We start from the raw sequence: 24,095 nt of genomic DNA on the forward strand, positions 1-24,095 counted from the left end.
TCTGCTGACGGGACCACATGGGTTCTGTGCTGCCCTGGTCTCTGCTTCTCCCCCAGGCAAGCCTGGTTAATTGGTAACAAGGGGGGTCAGCTTGTGGGTTGCTTTGGCTAGGGGCATTTGGGTGTAGGGCCTTGCGCGCTCTCCGTTCCGCCCGCAGCACCCAGCTGAGTGGGGCTGCCTGACTCTCTGAGCCGCTGGATAGGCCGGGGGTGCTCTGCGCGGGCTCACCCGGTGTTGAGCTGCTCCCAACATCTGCTGTGTACACTGATTTCTCTGTGATTCCATCAGTTGCAGCAGGGGAGACCTATTTCCATACGCACGCGTTAATGAGCCTAGAATCTGTACCGGGGTGTGGCAGAGAGGCTGGAGTTGGCCTGCTCTGATCCCTGCAGCACCGTGTGAGGTGATGGGGCCTTGTTCTCCTGCTACCCAGGTCTGCGGTTTGTACATTGGCCTTGTGGTGCCTGTTGCTATAGTCAGCATATGGGCGTCAATATGTATGTGGCTGTGGGCATTTTTCCGTGTTCAGTTCTGTTTTGCATTGGCTTACCCTTGCTGCAGTGAGTAGAGGTGATCATTGGTGAGCTGGCGGGGCTGGCTTGGGGCTGAGTGGGTATTGCCCACAAACTACCCCGTTCTCTTTCAGATCAGCCTCGGGTGCTGAGATTTTGTTGCTTCTCCTGGCACAAAACGCGTCTGACTCTGGAGCTAAATGGCGGCCTTTCTTCCTGATCAGTAGCTCCATGATCCTGCTACGTTGTTCCTGCTCATGGTATGGTCTTAGAGTGCCGTGGTTCCAGAGGAAAAGCTGCTTCCTTTGGCTGCTGTGTGCAGTTAGCTTAGCTCACGAGTGGTCTTGTCTCTAGTGTCTCCAGCGGATTACCTGATCTCTGACGCAGAGTGCAGGACGAGCTGACACAGCTCCTTGGCGGTGTAAGATCATTTCAATACCTGGCTCTAGAGGCTTGTCCACACTACAGAATTTGGACATCACCCCACTGCTGCAACTCTCTCGCACACCCAGAAAACCCTCTCCACACACCAGCACTTGCTGTGTTGGACAGGCTTGTGCGCTATCACTGGGCTTGCCCTGACCCTGAACATCCAGTGGGAGAAACCAGAAATGGTACGGAGAGATCCTACACTTAACACGCCTGCTCCGGCAGTGCCATGCATTGTGCAGTAGGCACGATGGTCCCAGGCCCCGCAGTGCTTAGAGAAAGTGCTGCATGTGGCTGTGGGGTGGGTATTTGGAGGAAGAGGCCCACTGGCGTGAGTTGTGATGCTCCAACTCTAGCGCAGCTGCAGCCTAAGGTGTCCCAGCAGGTGCTTCTGCTCATCAAGCCATACTTTCAGAACTTGGCTCTCTTCTTTCAGGAGCCAGGTAGGGTCTGTGTGCGCGGGGGGGGGGGAGCTGCTGAGGCCATAGCGCGTTTGAAGGGCTTTATGGAACAAGCTGCTTGGTGCTTCTGGGGAAATAATTCCCAGGCAAAAGCTTTAAGCCGGAGCCAAGCTTGTCAGTGCCTCCGGTACTGAAGGATGGGAACATAAGTGCCCTACAAGGGGAAAGACACGGGGTTGGGCCCTTTTCCACTTCCTGTGATGGATTGAGCGGCCTGAAATGTTTCTCCAGCACATTTTGTTCTGCTTTGGTTTTGTTTTCATTAGGAGTTCCGCCTTTGTGTCTACTTTCCAGGAATCGACCTGGTGAAAAGCTCATCCCTCTAGTGCAGGGGTTCTCAAACGTTTTTTGCTGGGACCCTCTTTGAAAAGATTTCAGGCTGTGATTCCTCCTCCTCTCCCCAAGCCATCACACCCTTACTTCTGCGCTGCTTCTGGGGGTGGCGATGACTTCAGAGCCAGGCACCCGGCCAGCAGCAGCTGCTCTCCGGCCAGCCAGCTCTGAAGGGCTTGGGCTGTCAGCCATGCGTGGGGCTGACAGCCAGAACCCAGGCACGTGCAGGAGCTGAGGGCTCGTGACCCCCCGCATAATAACCTCGCAACCCCTGATGGATCATGAGCCTCGGTTTGAGAACCCCTAGTGTGACTAGGGGCAGCCTCCACCGGCCGGAGCAGTTGGCTGTTGTAATGTAAAGACAGGTGATGCACTGAGATAGCGGGCTCAGGCAGGGCAGTGGGTTTTTACTGATCGTTATGCTGGTACAACCCCTCAAGTGCAGGCATTTATACCTACGGAAATAAGCTATCCCAGGATCAACGCTTTCTATGGCTAGAACTGTGTCCACACTAGGGTGGGGTGCGGGTTATAGTTAGGGTTAAAGCCTTTTGGGTGTAGACAAGGTTAAGCTCCATTTTCAAAAGTGACTTGGGCTCCTAAGTCTCCGGGACTGGCCGTGGGGTTTAAGTTCCTAAGTCATGTAGGGACATTAGAAAATTCTGCCTGGTCTCGTTTGGCTCAGACTTGCCACAAACGCTCCCCAGCGCAAGGCCTCACCTGTGAAATATTAGATGGGTTGGTTTAAGTCCGGCCACGCTGGAGGGAGGGTGAAACACGGGGGCTTGAAATGGGAGGCGCAGAGACCCAAATTGAACCTGTTTTCCCCCTTAAAGCTGGGTGTGTGGATGGACAGACGGCTGGGCGGCCTGCTCTCCGAGTCCCCTGGCTATGAATAGCCCTCCCTGGCCAGTGACGGTCAATCTGAGGTGGCTTTGGCCCAGCTATTGCCCGAGGCTCATGTTCTGTGGGGTGAAGTCTGGGGCTGGTGGTCCTAGGGTCTCGGGCCCTGGCTCTCCCCAAAAAGCTGCCCAGTTTTGCAGTAGAAGGGCTGGTTCCGAATCAGTGTGTCCAAGTCTCGGTGGGGACGGAGTGCAGACGGCTGGGCAGCAGGAAAGGGTTGTGTTCCTGCTGGAGCATGTTGGGCAGCATTGAGAAAGTTACACTGCCTGCTGTGCAGGATGAGATGAGCCCGGGACGCTCTCCTGCGGTCCTGCGTGTGCCCAGGAGCCATCCGTGTCGTGCCTTCCTTGAGCGCCCTGTGAAAGCAGGGCCTGAATGTCACCGTTCCGGACAGGGTTGGTCTGCCCAGGCAGCAACCAGCACTCCGGGGGAGGCCTTGGCAGCTGGCAGCGAGTGGCTGCTCTTGGGAGAGGGTTTACTCGGCAGAAGGGCTGTGCGCAGTGAGAAATGCCCCCGCAGACTCCGAGGGGCTGGGGCCAGGGGCTGTTAGCCAGGTTGGGAAGGGCAGCGAACGATGGTGTCTGTGGCGCTGCTCTCTCCGCCCTCCCTTTGCTCATCGCTCTGTACATGGCAGCCCCCTTGACACGCTCTCCCTGCCCCTGCTCTGTGGCTGGATGCTGCTCCAATGCGGAGCTGGCTGCTCTGTCTGCGTGGAGCCCGAGGGGGAGGCGCATCCCAGCAGATGCTGCCTGCTGCCATTGTCAGCGCAGCCCGCTGGAGCTGCCTGCTTCCTTCTGCTCCTCTCTCGGTGCGGGGACGGGGAGGGAGGGGATATTAAGCATTAAACAAAAGCGCCTCCCCGCTCTGGGCTGCTGCCCTGGCTTTGTTTTGATGGAGGGCTGGTTGAGCAGGAGGGACGGCTTCTCTGCTGAGCGGCCCGATGTGATACTGCTGCAAACAAGGAAAAGGCAAACATCAGCTCCTGGAAGGAACCCCTCTCCATGTTGTGTGTGGTGTGTTTACAGGCGGGGGCAGGGGCTCAGCACCCTTCCCTTCAAGGCCTGGCTAGGGGGCTGCAGATGGATCTCTCCCCTCTCCCAGAGTAGGTGAGCTCCCATGCTGTCAGCTCAGATGGCATCTTCTCCCCCCCTGCCCCCAGGTCCCCACCATTGCTGGTACTGAAGAGATGGGGGAAGCTGGAGGACTGCCATTCACTGCGCTGGTTGCAGCAGGCAGCTGCTCTAATACAGGCAGCTTTTCTTTCCATGTACATGTACGAGCAGAAAACGTGCTTCCTGTCTACACTGCAAGGAGCTCGATTTCTGTCTACACTGCAAGGAGGAGCCATTTTAATGGGCGGTTGTAGCCCAGATATTGTCAGCAATGCTCCCACAAGTGTTTCTGAAGATACGCCTTTGCCCTGGAAATCTATAGCACGGTGCCTGTACAGTTGTAACAAGGAGCCAAGGGCGGATGTCCCCACTGAGCTTGCTGGAACCCCGACTGAAAATATTGCACAAGCTCTGATGTGGACCGGGCCAAACTGAGATTGGAGAAGAGCGAGACTCCCAAATGATCCGGGGCGGGGGGAGCTTTGGTCCCATCCAAGCCATCTCTTCCCCAGACTTCCTCCCCTAAAAGTTTCCCACTGTTAGGACTGGTTTCGTTAGCAATGTGGGCTGCTGGTGCTTTAACTCCCATGCTCAGATCAGGTCCAGGGTAGCTCAGAAAATCAAGGGCAAATGCACCTACCGCCCAATTGCTTGTTGTCACGAAGACCTCTGGGATTTGGGTCACAGACACCTTTTGGACACTTTGTGGGTGAGGCGATGGGGATGGGCTGGATGGGGGCTTGTAGGACTTTCCTGCCCATGCAGAAGAGAAGGTAGGGCCTCCCTGCCCCAGGCAGAGTGGGCAGCTTCTGATCAGCGTTGTGTGCTGGCCACGAAGGGGCCTTCTTTGGGGGACACTTGCATTTTGGATTACTGCATAAGATTCTCTGTGGGCCTTTAGCATTGGCCCCTAAAGTGGGATCCATACCCTGCACATTATGCAGTGGGACAGCCATCTGTGGGGTCCACATGGCCCATGGGGCAGAGAAGCACTGCTAATCATTCCCAAGGAGGCAGTGCAGTGCACAAGGCTACGGAGTTGTATCCTGCAGTCCCTGCTGCTCCCTCTGCTCATCCTATCAGCAGGTGAAGGTCACTCCTGCCTTGGCCCTTTCTGCCCGTATATATCAGCAGCCTTCAACTGCTCACCATCTCCCGGTGTCTCCCGGTGCCCTTGAGGCCTGCCCTGCTCTCCTTCGCGAGCTGACAGCAGTGGCATAAAGCAACGTAACAGATTCAAATTGCTCTCAGTAAGAGTTCCCAGGTTCCCTATTCCAGCAAACTGTGCGTCACCGAAAGGACTTGCCGTTCTGTTGCAAGCGATGGGCTAGTTACATCTCTGAACTGCGCTCGGGTACGGGCTGGTCAAAATGGCTCTTGCTGCAATTCCCACCACTCCCCGGAGAGCCAAGTTGGTAACAAAAGAAGCAAAGGGGTTCTCTATCCTGCTGAGTCCTGGGCTGCGGTTCCTCACCAGCGTGGAGGGAGCCTACCCCTGTGTCTGTTCTGCTCTGAGTCCTCTGTTTTCTGTGTTTTTATGGGTGCCCTTTAGCCAGCTGTGCTGGTTGCTTCTGTTGTGGGTCCCAGAGAGCGCTCTGGAATGCACTCGTGTTTAGCTGCTGCTTCCTAAGGCATTTTTGTATTAAAAGAGCATTTCTAAGGGCTGTTAGCCAGACGCTGGTCTTGCTGTGTGCATCTAGCTCAGGATTTACTTAACAATGCAGCACTGTTGTGTTGATGTAAGAACTTCTCTAAGGCACTTGACTTGGTATCGCATGACATTTTGATTAAAAAACTAGATCAATATAAAATTAGCAGGGCACACATTAAATGGGCTAAAAACTGACTGATAGGTCTCAAATGGGAAACCATCATCGATGGGATGCGTTTCTGTTGGGGTCCTGCAGGGATCAGTTCTTGGCCCTATGCTATTTAACATTTTTATCACTGACCTGGAAGAAAACCTGAAATTATCTCTGATAAAATTTGCAAATGACACACAAATTGGGGGAATGAGAAATAATGAAGAGGACAGGTCATTGCTACAGAGTGATCAGGATCACTTGGTGAACTGGGTACAAGCAAAGAATATGTGTTTTAATATAGCCAAATGCATACACCTGGGAACAAAGAATGCAGGCCATACTTACAGGAAGGGGGTTCTGTAGTGGAAAGCAGTGATCTCGAAAAAGATCTGGGGGTCATGGTGGATAATCAGCTGAACATGAGCTCCCAGCCTGATGCTGTAGCCACAAGGTCTAATGCAGGGGTTCTCGAATTTTTTTTGCTGGGACCTCCTTTGAAAATATTTCAGGCTATGACGACCCCCCACAAAAGTGGTGATTCTCCCCTTCCTCCCCCCATGCCATGCCATCCTTACTGGCATTCACTGGGGGCTGATAGCTTGTGACCCCATCTTCCCCCCCATAATAACCTCACAACTCCCTGAAGGGTCATGATCCCCAGTTTGAGAACCCCTGGTCTAATGTTATCCTGGGGTGTGTAAGAGGGAAACTTGAGTAGGAGCAGAGCCATTATTCTATCTCTCTATTTAGCACTGGGGCAGCTGCTGCTGGAATCCTGTGTCCAGTTCTGGTGTCTACGATTCAGGAGGGATGTTGATACATTGGAGAGGGTTCAGAGAAGAGCCAGGAGGATGATTAGAGGACTGGAAAACCTGCCTCGTAGTGATAGACTCATGGAGCTCGATCTGTTTAGCTGAATAAAGAGAAGGCTAAGGGGTGACTTGATCACAGCCTGTAAGGACCTCCATGAGGACAAAAATAGCTTCTTCGAACTAGCAGAGAAAGGTCTAAATGATCTGATGGCTGGAAGTTAAAGCTAGACAAATTCATACTGGAGTAAGGAGTAGATTTTTAACGCTGAGAGTAATTAAGCACTGCAACAATTTATCAAGGGTCATAATGGATTCTCCATCACTGGCAATTTTTAAACCAAGATTGCCTGTTTTGCTAAAAGATCGTCCCTAGAAATTATTTTAAGGAAGTTCTCTGGCCTGTTCTGTACGGGAGATCTGACTAGATCATTACAATGGTCCCTTGTGACCTTGGAATCTGAGTATTTCCACACGCCCTGTCTCTGCAAATTGCCCTATGTAATGCAAAACAAAGAGAAAACCAAAACACAGCATGACCGTCCCCTGCTCATTAATGCACCTGGGCGGGACCAGTTTTAGCTAATTATAATGGGGGAATTTGTAGCTAGGCCTCTGATGGATCATGCTGTGTTCTGAGACTCCTGCAGAAACCCATCTAAACAAGGTGAGTGGAGGATGGCGGGGCCCTTTGAGTTTGGGATGCTCTCTATTGCCAGCGTCCACCGGCAGTTTGAATGCGGTACCACTGGGGGCATGGCAGAGCAGTGGGGTCCTCCCCTATGCTCCAAACACATGCTCGTAACATTGACTGAGTTTTTGAGAATGATTGGCACAAACAGCCTTGTCCCATGATGGGCACTGACTCATGGGCTGCCCCATCTCGGGGCCAAGTACTCCAGCGTTTCTGTAAACGGAAGCAGCTCTCAGTTTAACACCCCCCTTGGAAGCTTGAATCTCAGCTTTTATTTCTCCCCCTTGCTCATATGCACTGGCATGTCAGTGTAGGTTTGCTGCGGCTGCAGGGCATTCCCCTCTGGCTGCGGGATGCTTGTTCACAGTGCTTTGGGGAAACATGTTTGCACCCAGAAAATCTGGTCTCGCGTTGTGGGATGTGTACTTGTCTCCGGGGGGGAAGGAAGGTGTCTTGGTCATCCCTGTGCGGTGAGAGCTGTTGGCAGTAGTTGGGAGAGTATGCTCGCCCTGCTGCCGGGTGTCAGGTATGTGACAGGCCTGATCTACAAAAATGTAGACACATTTGAAAGCCTCTGTGATAGGAGTAAAAGCCATGTTTTGAATTCCCCAAGTTGCCCTTGTCCCTAGGGCTGTGTTTCTGAGGGGCTGGGGACCAAGATTTTCAGTCTGAGCTGTTTCCCGCTCCCTGCTTTGTGTAGATCTCTGCTGTCTTCCTAGGGAACAGCAGTTGGAACGGCTTTCACAAACCTAGCCAATCTGGCCAGGCAGGCAGGGCCAAGGGTTTCCGGGAGGCGTTGGGGAACATGTATCAGCAGCTGCTGGCTTGTCCCAGCTCCTCTCACTGTGGTTTCCCTCTTCTAGCCACGCTTGAGTAAGCTGCCTCCAGAGCTGCTGACAGGGCCGCGTTTGGAGGCCTTGGAAATTACACTGTTCATTTCCTTATCATCCCCTGACCTGCAGTGCAGAGCCTTCTGGTGCAGGAACAAGGCAAGAAAGCGGCAGGCAGCCAACATGTGTCAGGAGCTACAAAGGAGGAAATTGGACTTGCTCACTTAAAACCATAGGGTTAGGCTTTGATTTTTGGCTCCCACCGAGAGGTTATTTTTATGTACTGCTTTTAAACCGCTAGATGTGGCAGGCTGCAGATTTCAGCAGATCCCACCTCTGGAGTTTTATAACCAGGGAAGGCAGGGGAAATTGCCTGTCTCTCCTGTTAATTTCCCAGTTGTGCAATTGGGAATGGGCTGGCGGTATTAGCGTTGGGAAGGGTAGTTAAGGGACCAGCTCGTCTTAATACGCTTTTATTCTTTACGGCTGTAGCCAGGGTAACTGTCATCAGCCCCTGCGGCGTGGGGCTGCCTTTGCTGGAGCAGCAGTCTGCACCCCTCTGGGAACAGGGCTTTGAGGACAGCCTCAAGGGCCCTGGCTCACAGGACAAGGCTACCCTAGAAACGCTGAGAAAACGGAGCCGAGTGGGATGATGCACGCAATGGAGAGGAGGATAAAAGAGGCGTAAAAGCTCCTTGTGACTAAGTTTACACACTGGTTCCAGGTTGCTTTGTCTCCTTGGGGCAGCGGTAAAGCAGTACCATTTGCGTGCTTTGCAGCTCCCTGGAGGAGTTGTAGTTAGAGATTTTGATGAAGGTTCCGGCTTCCTACCTAGCATGTGACCCAGCCTCTGACTGGTACGTGCCCTCATCTCCACTCCAAAGGAGACTTCGCAGCCAAGGGGGATTGTTGGTGATGGGTCACGTTGTGAGGCTGAATGACTTCTGTGGCTCCGCTAGCATTCTTCGCTTCGCTTCCAGTCTGGTGATAGCTGTGTGTTTGCTTAAGGACCCCCTAGCATGCAGGGCTCATCTGACTGAGTGACGTTTCTCTGAAGTGGACAGATTTGTCCCTCCCATCCCTCTAGCACTGGGAACCCCGAAAGACTTCAGAATAAGCCAGGTTGCTCTGACAGTGCTGCAGGGAGCACGAGGAGCTCATCCGTCAGTGAACAAATCTGCTCCTGGCCCTACCAAGAGGGACCTTGGAGTAGTTCCCACACTTACTCATGGAACAGATTTGATGCCATTTCAGCTACATTTGGTGCAATGGGCATGATGGGTCACCTTTCTTCTTCTCAGCTGAACTGGTGGAAGGGCAGTGATTCGGTTTGGGCCATTGTTGCTGGGATGGGTCGCAACATAACTAGTGGTGCTGGGTTGGGGGACTCTTGATTTGGTATTGACCTATAATGAAGCTCTGTCTGAGTGTTTGAGGGGATGTGACAAGGAAGAAGGAGGCCTCTCTCTTTGCTTTCTGTTAAAAACACGCTTGTTCCAGCAGAGAAACTTCAGCATTTCCATGCCCTAACACAGAGCTACTCCTGCTGCTGGGGCATGGGAGCGAACAATTTTTCTGGATTCTCCATTCGGCAGAGGGCCTTCCCGTGTGTGCCTGGGGCGTGGAATAGCAGTGTAACGTCCACCGCCTCTTGGGACTCTGCTGTCTCGGGTAGTTGGAGGCCAGGCACTTCAGAGGAGTGGCGTGTTTGCTGCCAGGAGTGGGCTGCTCACCTCACGCTCGCTGACTTGAGCGGGGTGTCTGCTGCTGGCTTTGGAAAGGTCTGTGCCCCCTGCCAAACAGCAAGCAGGGCTGGGGGCTCACATGGGCAAGTGGCCATCCTGCATCGGCTTGGTGAGCGAGAGAAGAACTGATTCTCGGGTGCCAGCACAGCCGAGTGAGAGCAGATCCCACCTCGTTCTTGGGGTTGGGGGAAGCTGCTGGGATCCCATCTCACAGAGAGGGGTTTCCCCAGTGGGTAGTGTTGAAAGGAGAAACCCCTTCCTTACCCAGGAGATGTTCATCTGGCCTTCCGCTCTCTGCAGCTGGTCCCTTTTGGGCCAGGCTCCTCCTCCTCCAGGCTCACTGCAAGCACAAATCCTGCTAGGGCACCTAATTCCAGGTGATTGCCATGCTTGTACTAGTGCAGTTCTGTGGATCCTCTGCTCCAGGCTTCAGGAGGGGGCTAGTGAAGCTCTCTCCTCCCCAGACACCGGTGAAGGGGTGCTGTGGGAGAGCCTGGGAGGAAGAGAAGGTGGACCTGGACTCTTTACTAGGGGAAGGAGGAGGTCACAAGCACCTTCCATGTCTGGGAGCTGGGTTGCTGTGCGGCACACACCTGGAAGGAAGTGGAGACCCCTTGGCAGCAGGGTGTGGCGGTAGTGGTGGTGGGGAGAAGGGCTGTACCAGAACTGTGGAGGGAAGGGTCCTCGCGGTGCTGGGTGGGGGACCTCACACACCTTTCCGTGGCAGCAGCCCCAGGGGGGTGACCTTGCTGCATGGGGGTCGTTTGCAGTGGAGCTGTCCTGAGAGATGCAGCTGCAGCGCAGGCAGCGCGGCACAACATCAGCCGCGGGAATGAGCGCCTAGAAAAGCGCTGCTCTTCGACGGGGACCTGCTCCTTGGGTCCCCCGTGGAGAAAGAGGCGGAAGCTGCTGTGTGCAATGTTTGCTTTGGATGGGATTGTGTTTGGCTTTTGGCGGATTGATGTTTGTATTGGCTTCTGTGCGCTCTGGGGGTGTGGATGGGGTGCATGGAGCTGCGAGAAGGCCTGACTGCCATTGCAGATGGATTTGCCTTGTGCACTTGGTCCTTGTGTGTTTAGTTCTTGGCAGGCTCCTGTGTTCCCATGGCCCTCCCAGAGTTCCCAGGCACGGCTGAGCAGACCATAAAGGCACTCCGCTTCCTCTCCCTTCCTGCTGCACTTGGCCCTGCGCGGCTTGGGACTCCCGCAGATGGCTCCGGCTTTCTAGGCCAGTGGGAACTTAGCGCTGCCTGTTTCTCTCCTCGGTGCATGGCTGATCAGAGCTGTCTTCCTCCCAATTTTCCCCCCTTCACAAGCAGGGTTCTCCTGTCTCTGTCTCTTCCTCGGTGTTGGCTGCCTGTCAGCCAGCTGGCAAATACCGTGTGAGAGAACCGGTTTTCTGATCTCCTAAAGAGCCTGGTCCGGTGGGGCTAAGCCCACATGTGCTGGGTGGAAGCAGAGCCCTGGTGGCGGTTTTCAAACCCGGATGCAACTGTTTAACCAACCATTAACCTGGGGATGTGGGACTGGGCAGCCCTGTTGATTTCAGGGAGGCGGAGTAAGAGCTTCTGTGTGATGCCACTGGGGAGAATTAGCCTCACGTGAGTTGGGGGTGCTGGTCATTGTGGAGACTGAATTGGTTTGATGTCCATGCCACGGGAGGCTCCTGTGCACGGGCCGTGGTGTAGATTCCCTTGCCTTGCACGAGGGAAGGGGCAGATATTGGCTTGGTTTGCCTTGAAAACTTCCCTGGTGCGGTGGGTGGTGTATCTAGTGATGGTCTGACATCAGGATGAAGGGCCTATTATCAGGGCTCATCTTGGATGTCCTGGGAGGAACAGGTTCCCGCTAATGACTCAAAGGAGGGGCCAAGAATTGTCTCAGTCTATTTCTTCCCTGAGTCCTTGGGTGACTCTGTCCTCCTTCCTGATGTCCAGCAGAAAGCTCTGTCTCTGGAGTAATGTTCTTGTGCTCACATTGGGATGGTCCCCATGTGTCAGAGCTGCCAGTGTGTGCTGGGCAGCGAAGTTCGTGTTCCCAGCACCTAACAGTCAGTCCTGCTCTACCGCTCGATTTCGGCCTTCTCTCTCCTTAGCTGTTGGTTTTCGTCTGTGGTGGCAGCAGTTCTGGTGCCTGACATGTGGGTGCTGCCTCTGAACTCCAAAGGCTGGGATGCTGGGTGAGGATTGTGCCCCCCGATGCAGTCTCACGGCCTGGAACAAACATGGGCTGCTCGTGGCTATTAAAACCTGTGCTCTGTGGGAGCTGGCACCAGATGGCCGTGAAGTGTGTGTATGCCCAGCCTTACGAGATACCCAGCAATCTCTGTTAGGCATAAATCACTCTGCTTGGAAGGGAGAACGCTAGCGCTCACCACATGTCTGAAACTCACCTGCAGTGGCTTGCCAGCGGCAGGTGTCTGTACAACCTACTTTCTGCGCGGCTTATCCTAAAACACTCCCATCTCTGTTTTTATTCAGTCTCTGATCTGGGCTTTCTAGAAACCTGCTGTACTTGGTCATTGAGAATGCAGCCAGACTTCCCTTGTTAGACACAGTGTCCCTGCTGGCTTATCAACCCGTGGCTCTAATTCTGGCCATGATATGATAGTTCCCAGGGCGAAGAAGCTGGTTCCAAAATGAGAAGCACTGTTACCTAGTGCTTAGAGCAGGAGACTGGTTGTCCAGACTCCTGGCTTCTGTTTCTGGTTTTGACATGCTCTGTGCACCTGAGAAAATCCCTTTGTCTTTCTGTGCCTCAGTTTCCTGCTCTGCAGTGTGGAGCGAGCGCTCACGTGGCGTGTGTGGGGCTTGCTGTGTGCTGGTGAATTGCGGTGCGACCGTGGGTGACGGTGCAGGTGGGGGAAGGTATTGTTATAAATACAAACATGTCTTTCTTTGCCAGGCTGGAGAGGAATTGAATTCCGGGAAGCTGGCTCCCCCAGTTTGCCTTGGAACTGCACTGTTGTGAGTGTCCCCATGCTGTGTAAATGAGAGCTGTCCTCACACTCCCCTCTCCCTCCCAGATGCAGGGGCCAGGAACGGACACCCCTGTGTTGAACGCTGGTGAATTGCTTTGCTCCCTGCGCCTGGAAAGGGCCCGTTAGCAGAGCTTCCAGGAACATGCTGGAAGTTAGTGCCCAAAGTATTTTAGCATTGGGAGGTGCTGTGAGCTCCACGCTTCTTGTCTTGATCTGCGCTAAGCCTTTGGGCATCTCCACGCCTCCTGCTGCGTAGGCCCGTGGGGCATAATGCTGGAAGAGCCTGCGCTGTTCATGTTCCCCAAAGAGGCTGGGAGAAAGATGTGTATTTTTGTAACTGTTCCTGTTGCTCTGCTGGGTAATGGAGGGTGGAGGAGTGGGAGAGAGCAAGAAGTGGGGAAAGCAGCTTGGAGCCAGTGAGACACGGCGGTTGGATCCAGGCCCTAGCCGTGAGATGAGGGAAGGCTGGGCGAGGCTCTGCCGCCTAGGGAAGATCCGTTTGGAAGTCTGAAAGGATCCTGGAGGGAGAGGACTGGCTGGATGCCCGGGAGCTTTTTGCGGTGGTAACTGGCTCATAAACAAGAGCTGGTGTGTGCCAGCGAAGTCTCTCTCATCCTGGCCTTGGGGAGACAGGCAGATCTATAGGATGCCTTGTAAGTAGCAGGGTGTTGTAGCGTTTAAAGGGCTGTTTGCTGGTCTGTGGTTGGGAGGGAGGAAGGGAACCGTGTATATATCATGGGGCCCAGCGGCTTGCTAACAGGAAGGCTGCTTAGCATTAACATTTCAAGGTCCAGGAACTGCTGAGGTACGTCAAGTTTCACGGCCCCTCCAGGGCTGGCTGTTAATATCCCACTCTGCACACGGGGCTGGGGGCAGGCTGGGCTGAGCCCCTGCCTCTCGGGGTGAGGCAGGGAGACCTCGAGCATTTACTTGAAAGAAACCAACCTTTCCTCAGTAACCCTGCTGTAAACCATTGGTCCTGCTGGTTTGAGGCTGCCAGCACTGAGAGCTTGGTGTGAGGGACAGTGCTATCCTGGGGCGTGTGGGGGGGCTGCTTTCTGCAGCCATCTCTGTGCCGGGGGTGGGGGGGGGGTTCAGTGATGGGATCCTGCTTTTGAAAGTGCCAGTGGTGTTAACAGGTTTGGCTTCTGGCCAGCAGGTGTCCTGACTCGGTCATGAACTCGTGAGCTGGGTGTGTAGGTCACTTCCCTCTCTGCCTGCTTGCCCTGCCTGTGATAATCCTTTCCGGACTGCAGATGCTCTGTACAAGTGCCAGCTAATCCTCAGCCCCTCCCTGGCACGTAGACAGTCCTATTGTCAACTGTGCCCAGCAGCATAGCTTGCTCCTCAGTTAGCTCCGCTGGAAAGTGACGAGACAGAGGTTAACTGACTTATCGCTGGTCACACGAGGTGACAGGCCGAGCTGGGATCCGAACTCGGCACCGCCTCTCTCCAGCCCCGTGCTTGCCGGACTCTGTAAGATGGACACAGCCTCCTGGGGCAGGGTGACTTAGGGCTTGCGCTCTGGTAGCATTTTTCGTTTAAGGGCTTCAAAGTCCTGGGTTGCCTCTGCCCTGGCAAGGGCTGCCTGGTGCTTTAGGAGACCTGGCTTGGTTTGGTAGCTGCAGAGGTTGGTGCAATTACAGTGAGGGTCTTGCAGGATTCCCGTTGCCTCCCTTCCACGGAGGGATAGAAATCTCCTTAGAGTGCAGCGATGTCTGGGCAGAAAGCTCTGCAGAGCCCATGTGAGAGAGAGGAGTCGGAGAAGATGACTCTGTTGAATGCTGGCAGGGAAAGCACCATCGTGTCATTAGTGTCTTTGGGCTTCTCCGATCCCTGCAGCCAAACTTCTTGGGAACGGAGGAGCTGTTGGGTCCTTCAACTGACCGCTCCATCCTTCAGCCTTTCCACTGAGTTGTTCCCACATCCCAAGTCAGTAGCAGGAAATGCCTGCAATGAGACTTCTGCCTAAGAGAGAGCCCTGGGTGAGGATCCAGGGCAGCCTGGCGATGGAGTTTGGCTTCCAAGGCTACCATGGCATCATGGTGAAAGCCCATATTAAGGATGCAGTGGGCTACTGGCCTGCACATTTGCCTGGAGAGAAGGGCTGGTCCTTCGGGATGCTGCTCTTTGGTGGAGGAGTTCCTCTTCCCTTTGGCCCTCTGGATATTTTGGATGTAGGGTAGGTATTACATGAGCATGTTCTTTAGGGTGCTGAGAGTTGGAAACCAGTGCCTCCCAGCCTGGGAAGGGTCCGAATGGAGAGGAAGGGCCTACAAGAACCAAGCAGTGTCTCAGCATGATCTGTCTCTAGTCTCTGGTCAAGTGGTCAGCGTCTGCCAAAGATGGCTCCAATTGAACTAGGATCCTAAGGTGCTAGAAGGGGAACCAAGGGTATGTTGGCAGGCAGGGAAGCTGCTTTCTTGTCCTGGGGCTGCGCTTGCGTTTGTGACTGCATCACTCAGCCAGACTCCTCTTCCCCAGGCTTTGTTTGGTCCTGGCACAAAGGAGAGCACGTGGTGTGCTGGAGGTCCCAGCCACTTGCATATGAGGTGCTTTGGTTGTGGATGAGCATTACCCAGCATGTTCCAGCGTCACAGAGGGCTTGAGAGCTTCCTGACCTTTCACATGTAGCAGTATAGGAACCAGGGTCTTGTAATCCTCCTTACGACACAGGTCATGCCCCGTTCTCCGTCTGCCAGTTGGCAGTGCCCAGGGAACGGTTCCAGTCCCTGCTCCAGGTATGTTGACAGGCCAGTGATTGGAGAAATCATTACCAGCTGGGCCATTAAGAATAGTCTTTCTGGGGAGCTGATGATCTGTAAAGGGAAACAGAAGGAGAATCTCTTTCCATTTACCATTTGTCCTAACGAGTGTATGTGTGAGAGACAGATGCCCAGCCTGTGTGTGGTTATTAAATCTACTACTCAGTGCCGATATCTGATCTCTGAAATGCAGCGTTTCTCAGTTTCTAGGAAATCAAATAAAGGAAAAATGACTTAGGAGGATCAAAACTTGGCAGAAGAATTTAAGGAAATCCGAGAAAGCCTCTGACAGTCAGACTTCACCTGACTGACTTAGATTGCGGATGAAAGGAAGGTCAGAAGGCGGCGGCGTGGCCTGGGCTATAAGTGATTGGGCGGGTAGGATTTCAGCTTCTGGCATGTTAATCTGATTATGTTAGGGTTCCTGCCCCTGCTTGCCATGTGATAGAAAGAGTCCAAAGCAGTGGAGACTGGCTGCCAGCTGGAAATACGAGGCAGAGGCTTGTGGGAGCTGGGGAGCGGCGGCATCCCAGATCCGTTCGAGACAGCCAGTGTGGAGATTGAGTGGGCGCTTTCATTGCCATCCTGTGGGGCTGCATTACACCCGGGCTTTCCAGGGAGCAATTTAAGAGCGATGCTGAACATTATTGGCTGTGGGAAATCTTGGTGTGAGGGTTCCACATAGAGCAGGCTATTGGATAACAAACTGGCTCCAAGCCAGGAGTTTGCTTGGCTGCGAATTGACATTTCTCTGGCTGCAGATTCAGTAAAGGGTGTCCCCTTACTGATCAGTTTGGGGACCCTTGTTCATGTGTCTGTGGCACTGTGCTAATTGTGTAGATGGCTGTTCCAAGCCCTTGTTTTCAGCTTGTTGTGACTTTCCCATAATGTCTTCCTGGCTGACATTTTTCATTCTTGGTCTTGGCTAAGCTGCGACTCTTTGTCAATTTTATTTTGGAAAATGTGATTAAAAATCCATCGAGCGGCTTGAGCCATTTGACCAGTTAGGGGAAGGAGGGATGCTGAAGTATTTTTTCAGATGTCTCTCCTACAGATGGGTAACCCAAGCCAGCTCTCAGACCATGGGCCAGGCCTGGACTGAAACCTAGCTCAGGAGTGTGGGCTTCTCACTGTTTGGGGGAGGGGGAAGGAGGGATAAGTTACAGGCATTTGCAAATAGCCTTCTGAGCCTGCCTGTGTAGTTTCCTTCAACTTTATTGGTGTACCGCAATCCCATTGTGGTACTTCACTCAATGCCTCCTCACCTAGGAGAGGTATAAGGGAGTGGGAATTGCTCCTGTATACCAAAGAAATCTTTGCAACTGAACTCTGCTCAGTACCTTTTCCTGTAAGGCGCTCAGATATTGTAGTGACGGGCGGCTGTTTAAACCCCAAGGATAGCATTTGACCTTAATTTTCCAGCTTGCCATCTGTGCTGGGGCTTATGAAAATATAAAGCAAACAGTATAACATATGGAAAGACTCTTGCATATCTAAAGTGCTTAGTTGGGTGACCGTATGGTAGTTAAAGAAGTCCCAGTAAGTTGCAATTGAAGGGGCAGGGCCTGAATGTTTGAAAGAATGTGGCTCAGGGCTTATCTACACTTGAAATGCTACAGCTGCAGCGCTGCAGTGTAGACACTACCTACGCCAACAGAAGGGATTCGCCTGTCAGCGTAGGTAAGCCAACTCTGTGAGAGGTGGTCGCTAGGTCAACGGAAGAATTTGTCTGTTGATCTAGTGCTGTGTACTCCCGGGGTTAGGTTGGCTTAACTGTGTTACTGAGGGATGTGGATTTTTCACACCTCTGAGCGATATAATTGGGTCCACCTAACTTCTCCGTTAGACCAGGCTTCACTCAGTAGGAATGATCTGATTTTAAGAGGGGAAAGCGGGCTGGAGCCTGATAATATACATTGATGTTCATCTTACCATCTACATGCAATGAGTTGCTTTTGCTGAATGAGGACAATGAGACTTGTGTCCCACAATGAGATAAAACACTGAGTAGCTGACATAATTCTGGGATGGTGATGAACGCGCAGTGATGACTGGAATGGTGTTTCCCTTATCTTTAAAGTAAATTGTATGCAAAAAACAACATTAAGATTGTGCTTTCAGCCTCTCTGAAGTCGGGAAAGGCAGAGGTAAGCTGACCACAGCAGCCTTAATTTCTCTGACCCCTTCCTTGTGGGCCTTTCGGCAGTATTTTCCTACACGATCACACAGCTTTAGGCTGTGATTGTGCTTGGCCAGTACAGTGTAATGGAAAGGAACTGCACTTTCTCTTGGACTAGAAATATACGTACGTAGCGTGCGTTCTTCCCACATGTGGTGTGAGCGTGAAGGAAAGTCGCTTTTCCGTGCTACATGCCGAAGGGAGTTGGTTAGAACTGCTGTGGGGAGCTTGACTCTCTTTCCTGGCCTTTTCAGCCTTGTATTGTACAGTCAGACCTCCGAGTTAGGAACACCTGCTGAACAAATCATTCTGGTTGTTCTTTCAAAAGTTTACAACGGGACATCGGCTTAATACAACTTGGAAACTTTGCTATGCAGAAGAAAAATGCAGCTTTTAACCACCTTCATTTAAATGAAACAAGCACAGAAACAGTTTCCTTCCCTTTGAGCCTTGCAAATCCGTGCCCGTGGATATCTGCGGACCGTTTTTTGCTACTCGCGGATTGGATGCGGATACAAATTTTGTAGCTGCGCAGGGCTCTCAGTGTAGGATCTCAAAGGTGAGGAGGCAGCTGACTGCAGTTGCCTGCCAGACTGCTTCCTCACCTTTGAGACCCCTATATTCCCTATCACAGCGGTTTAAGCAGCCAAGCAGTCTTGGAAACACTTCATTGCTGTATCAGGTCAGTTGGAGAGGGAGGCAGCTGCTTCTGCAAAGTCAGTCAGTATGGCTTCCTGACTTCCTTTGCTGAAGCAGCTGCCTCCCTCTCCTACTGACCTGGTACGGCAGGTTTCCTAAACCGCTTGACTGCTTAAACTGCCATGATAGGAGCATGGGGGATTTTGCTGCCTGTCTTGATCTATCACCTCCCCTTTCTCTGGGGAGGGAGAAGGAATATAGGATCTTGAAGGCAGGGAAGCAGCCTCATGGGCTATGAGCTGCACCAGACAGCTGCTTCCTTGCCATTGAGATCCTGACCTATACATTACCCACACATGCACCCACTCCTCCTCCTGAGAGGCACTGTGAGATAGCGTGCTGTGTGGGTGCGGATGTGCATAAAAGACGGAGTGTGGTTCACGGGTCGGATACAAGGTGATTCTTGCAGATGCGGATTCACATTTTTGTATCCGCGCAGGGCTCTGCTTACCTTCTTAAATCTTTTTTTGAACGTTCCCTTTAGTTTTTTAGTAGTTTACATTTAACACCCTGCTCTGTTTGCTTTTTTTGGCTCTGCTGTTGCCTGATTGCATATTTCCGGTTCCAAATAAGGTGTGTGGTTGACCGCTCAGTTCATAACTCTGGTGTTCATAACTCTGAGGTTATACTGTAGTTCCTTTACATAGAGGCGGTAGAATTAACACACAGTCTCCTTAGTGGCCTGTCTAGTCCAGAATTTGTCTTCCATAATAATGATCAGAACCCAACTTCAGCGGGTGGTGCTAATGCTGGATGTTTAAGAAATTACCTGGAATTCTTTATTAGAATGGTGGCTGGGTAAGGAGATCCAAATAGGCACAGCAGGTGTCTAAGTTGCCTTCAGAATCCCCAAACCCTGCACTCGGTGATATCTGCTGTGTGCGTGGGAGGAGAATCCTCAGTCGTTCCTTATTTCCGGCCTCGTTGCAGTTCAGGCTTCACTGGAGTCCATGAAAACTCCTGGTCACTTCACTGGTAGCATGAGGAGGCAGGTCCCAAATGTAACTGTAGAGCCAAAGTTTGATGTTGGCCCCAAAACTGGAGATGCCATAAAGCAAAGCAGAGGTTTTGCTCGTCCGGGGCCTATAGGTGCCTGCTGCACCAGTTAGCATATTCTGGCCAGCCTCTCCTTTAATATAGATTGTGGCCTGTGGCGAGCACAGGTCTTGTTGAGCAGTGCAGCTAGGCTGCTCAACACAAGGAGGAACATTGCATGCTGGGATCTTCATCAATTGCACCTCCGTATTAAAGGTGAGAGGCCGCAGGTCCCAGTATCGAAATCTGTGCACCATGCTTTGGTTATCCCTTTACTAAATCATTGGGGATGGTGTAAGCAGATGACAGTGTGTGGCTGTGAGCAGAAAATGGAGACAGCATGGCACCTCATTGCCAGGCCATCAGAGCAGCAAACCAAGAGTGGCTGGCACATCATGTGGAGCTATTGTGCAGCGCGCGGATAAGGGAAGAGACGCTGAGAAATTGTGTCCGCAGCAGCTTTAATCACAACACGACCATGGATGAGCGGTGTTTGTGTTCCCAGGCTGCCCAGCTGCGTGGATCAGTGCATGTTGGGAAAATGTGGCTAGCTAGGTCATAGAGCCTTAGGGGAGAACGGAGCACTCTAGGGGCGTCTCACGCAGCAGCACTGTGGGTTATCTCGCTGCAGAGAGGGCTGGGAGAAAGGACCAGCTAAACTGGGTACACCGGCACCATTAGGAGGCCCATCTGTGCTACACAGTAGTGTGGTCTCGTTCCAGGGCAAATGCTGCTAGCTGCCATGGTTACTGAGCGTGGGGTGAGAGGAATGCAGAGTCACTAGCTGGGTACAAACTCTGGGAATAATCCAGCCTGTGCAGGGCCAACCCTGAGCGAGAGGATCCAGAGCAAATTTGGTGCACGGTACTGTGTGAAGGGAAATGTCCCACAGAACTTCAGGCAGGCCTGGCAGTGGGAAATGGGGAGAGGGCTGGGAGAGCAGCCTGATGCAATGGGAGTTGGCAGCACAATCAAATGGAAGTGATGGAATTGTTCAGCCTGGGTGAGATTCATAGCCAGCACCAGGCAGGGCTGGTGAGCGCAGGAAGATGGCACTGGCGCCAAGGCGTTCCCTAGTGTACTAACAGTTGTCTAATGCCGAAATGTCCCTGTCCTAGCAAAGCCCTAGTGCAATGTGGGCAGGGCTTGAAATAGTAACCAGAGGAGTGGACAGGAGAACGTGCGGGGTCTATAGCAGTGCCCTAGTGAAAAGAGGTTAATACCTCTGCCACATGCACACGTACACACTTGCATGGGGGGATATGAAGCTCCACACTGGGACACTGTGCCTGGACCCCTACCCTGGGTCTCTGGTTTGTGACTCTATTGGATGGATGAGGCACCTCTCTGCCTTCTTTGGCTGTTAAATGTAGAATCTCCTGCCCTGTTGCTGGGAGGAATATTCTCTTCCTGCCCCCAGCTGTTGTTAGGGGAAGTGTCTGCCTTTCCTCTTCCATTCCCTCTCAGCTGCCAGAGGGAGGAACTTCACTGAATCCTGCCTCCGATTCTGGCTTCTGGAGCTCCTTTCTCCTGGGTGCTGGGAAGGGGAGCCATCCATCACGCTGACCTCTGGCAGCGCAAAGTGGAAGCTCTCCTCTCCCATCTGGTTTCTTTTTATTCCCACCCTTTCTCGTGCTGTGATTTTCGTGGCCCTTCTCCCTGGCTCGCATTGCTTATTACAGCAGCCGTCCTGTCAGTTTCACAGGAATGTGTGGTCTGTTTCACTCTTGATGCACCTCCCTATTGGGACCAGCAGAAGTGAATCTGGGGAGATTCTTGTAAGTTTCATTTCTGAGGCACAGTGCTCGCCCCCTAAACAGTGGCCACCCCAGAGCCTCTTGAGCTAGGGTGCTAGCGATGGGGACGTGTGTGGTCTTCTGTTAATTTCCCCCCTCTCCCAGACTCTGATTTTTGTGTCTGCTTCCTCAGATTAGAGGCCCAGAACCTGCCCCTGTGCCTTTGCAGAGATTTTCCAAGTTGCAGCTGAGTGAAATTGAACTGACTCTCATCAGTTTCACTGCTGTCCCCAGAGTGGCTAGTGGCAGAAGAGACAACTAATCAGATGGTCAGTTTTCACTCTGCTGCAGCTTTGAGAAGCATCTGAGCAGCACCAAGGATAGTAAATCTGCCAACTTGCAGGCTCAAACCTTTTCTTCACTGGCCCACAGGTGTGTGTTTACAGCAAGATAACTAGTATGCATTAAAATCCTGAGTAGAGAGCAGGCCCTTGTAGTGTTCAATGCGAGGTAGAAAGGTGAGGTTAGCTGTACCCACTGTCCGTGTTAATGTCACCTAGTTTACCTTGCAGTAAAACTGCAGTGCCTTGTCTCCACTCAGTTTTGACCGTGGGACAGCTAAAACGTATTAGTTGTCCTATGGGAAAAACACACTTTTGTTGTCAGTGAAGACAGCCTCAGGAAGGCAGCAGTGCACCAGGCGACTCTGGGTTCCCTTTTGGGAGGATTTCTTTGCAGCTGAAAGAACTAGGAATGGAACATTTCCTCAAGGATCGAAAGCTTAGATTCTCTGGAAATGTTGGCGCTCACCCAGGGAACCGTCTTGCCCACACTGCGTCAGTGGAGTGTTCAGCCATAGCCAGGATATTCACTCCTCACTTTAGAAATGTTCCCTCTGGAAAATGCCATTAGACTGGTGTGTTAAACAGCGCCGCTGAAAAGTCCCTCCGTGCTCCGGTGTGTGCCCATGCAGCTGAGCACATCCGCCATGGACACCAGCGAGCACTGACTAGAGAAGCAGACACTGCTCCCTTTACATGATAGCTGCAGGCTGAGACACAGCCTTCTCTAGGAGAGGTGCCTGTATGCCCTGCACTGGGGAAGGAGATTTGGTAGAGGTGGGGAGGGGAATGGATAGCCTCCCATATGGATTGTCTGGAGGTTTCTAGCGGGATTATGTAGCAGATTAATGAGAAACCCCTATCTGATCTGTTTGTTTTTAGGGCCAGGAATTTCCAGAAGCAGATTGATCTGTACTGGAATTGGGCTGTGATGCTGCTTTAATGTGAGATTTATTATTATTGGAAGGAAAGTTGTTCAAGTGCCCAGTGGAGCTTTCCATAGTTGGCTTATTACTGATGGGGTAAATGCTGTTTATTTTTCCTGGAGTGAAATTCAGATATCTGTTTTGTGTGCTTGTTAGGGCTTTTTGCAGTTTTTAGATTAAAATATTTCAGGTTTTGATAATGTGCCTCATCTTATATTTCTATTAAGCAGATGTATATGGCTATGCTATGGGCAAAACATCTGTATTAGCCATGCAAAGTTCTGCTCCCCTCTTCTGCGTCCCTCATAGACAGACATTCTGTCTCACAACTGAGGGAGCAGTCTTTTGTATATGTACTATTCATCAGCCCAGATAGCGGTATGAAGGCAGCTTTCATGCCCATTGTTTGGTAGCTACTGGACAGTTCACAGGCTGGGACTGCGTAAAGTTAATCAGCCCTGAAGTAGGTACCTTTTAAAGCAAAGGTGCCCAGCCTTTGCCTACCAGAGGGATTGCATTTTACCTTGCCAAGACTGACTGCCTGCGATTGACAGCACTGTCTTAGAGATGCAGCCCATGGGAACTATAAGTCCCAACATGCTGTGCTCCATCCTGATCCGAGGGGCAAACTATTCAGGTTGCTGTGGAGCACTGCATGCTGGAACTTGTAGTCTGTGCGCTGCCCCTCTGCAAGTTCATCTTGACTCCGAAGGATCTTTGTCAGAATGGTTCCATCTTACTCTGTACATCTGCTCCCTGGATCTGTCTTTTCTGGTTGCTCTTTAGTGACCAAAAATGAATGTTTATTGCTTTTCACTCCTGTTAGCCCTGCAGAGCTGGCACAGCTGAGACTGGGGCAGCTGGATTTGATTCCCTCTTGTGCCTCAAGTGCCAATGGTGTATTATAGAATCATAGAAGATGAGGGTTGGAAGGGACCTCAGGAGGTCATCTAGTCTCATCCCCTGCTCAAAGCAGAACCAACCCCCAACTAAATCATCCCAGCCCAGGGCTTTGTCAAGCTGGGCCTTAAAAACCCCTAAGGATGGAGATTCTACCACCTCCCTAGATAACCCATTCCAGTGCTTCACCACCCTCCTAGTGAAAACGTTTCTCCTAATATCCAACCTAGACCTCCCCCACTGCAACTTGAGACCATTGCTCCTTGTTCTGTCATCTGCCACTACTGAAAACAGCCTAGCTCCATCCTCCCTGGAACTCCCTTTCAGATAGTTGAATCCATGCTGACTGTTCCCGATCACCTTCCTCTCCTCCAGTTGCTTCAAAATGGATTCCTTGAAAACCTGCTCCATGATTTTTCTGGGGACTGAGGTGAGGCTGACTGGTCTGTAGTTCCCTAGATCCTCCTCCTTCCCTTTCTTAAAGATGGGCACTATAATTGCCTTTTTCCAATTGTCTGGGTCCTCCCCTGTTCACTGTGAATTTTCAAAGATAATGGCCAGTGGCTCTGCAATCACATCAACCACCTTCCTCAGTTAGCACCCTCGGATGCATTGCATCTGACCCCATGGTCTTGTGCATGTCCAGCCTTTCTAAATAGTCCTGAACCTGTTCTTTCACCACCCAGGGCTGCTCACCTCCTCCCCATTTTGTGCTGCCCAGTGCAGTAGTCTGGGAGCTGACTTTGTCTGTGAAGACAGAGGCAAAAAAACCATTGAGTACTTCAGCTTTTTCCACATCATCTGTCACTAGGTTGCTTCCCCCGTTCTGTAAAGGGCCCACGCTTTCCCTGACCTTCTTGTTGCTAACATATCTGTAGAAACCCTTCTTGTTACACTTCATG

At 52.1% G+C, this 24,095-nt stretch overlaps 1 protein-coding gene across 1 annotated transcript in view; it reads left to right on the top strand.

Annotated features, from left to right (window-relative positions):
• Positions 1 to 24,095, top strand: part of ZNF609 (zinc finger protein 609) — a 121,816-nt gene that overhangs the window by 22,590 nt on the left and 75,131 nt on the right. The gene's annotated exons all lie outside the window — the stretch shown is intronic.

Source organism: Emydura macquarii, unplaced genomic scaffold, assembly GCF_026122565.2.
Source record: "Emydura macquarii macquarii isolate MOO-44397 ecotype Brisbane River unplaced genomic scaffold, CSIRO-AGI_Emac_v2 contig_1644, whole genome shotgun sequence".
Classification (NCBI taxonomy): Eukaryota; Metazoa; Chordata; order Testudines; family Chelidae; genus Emydura; species Emydura macquarii.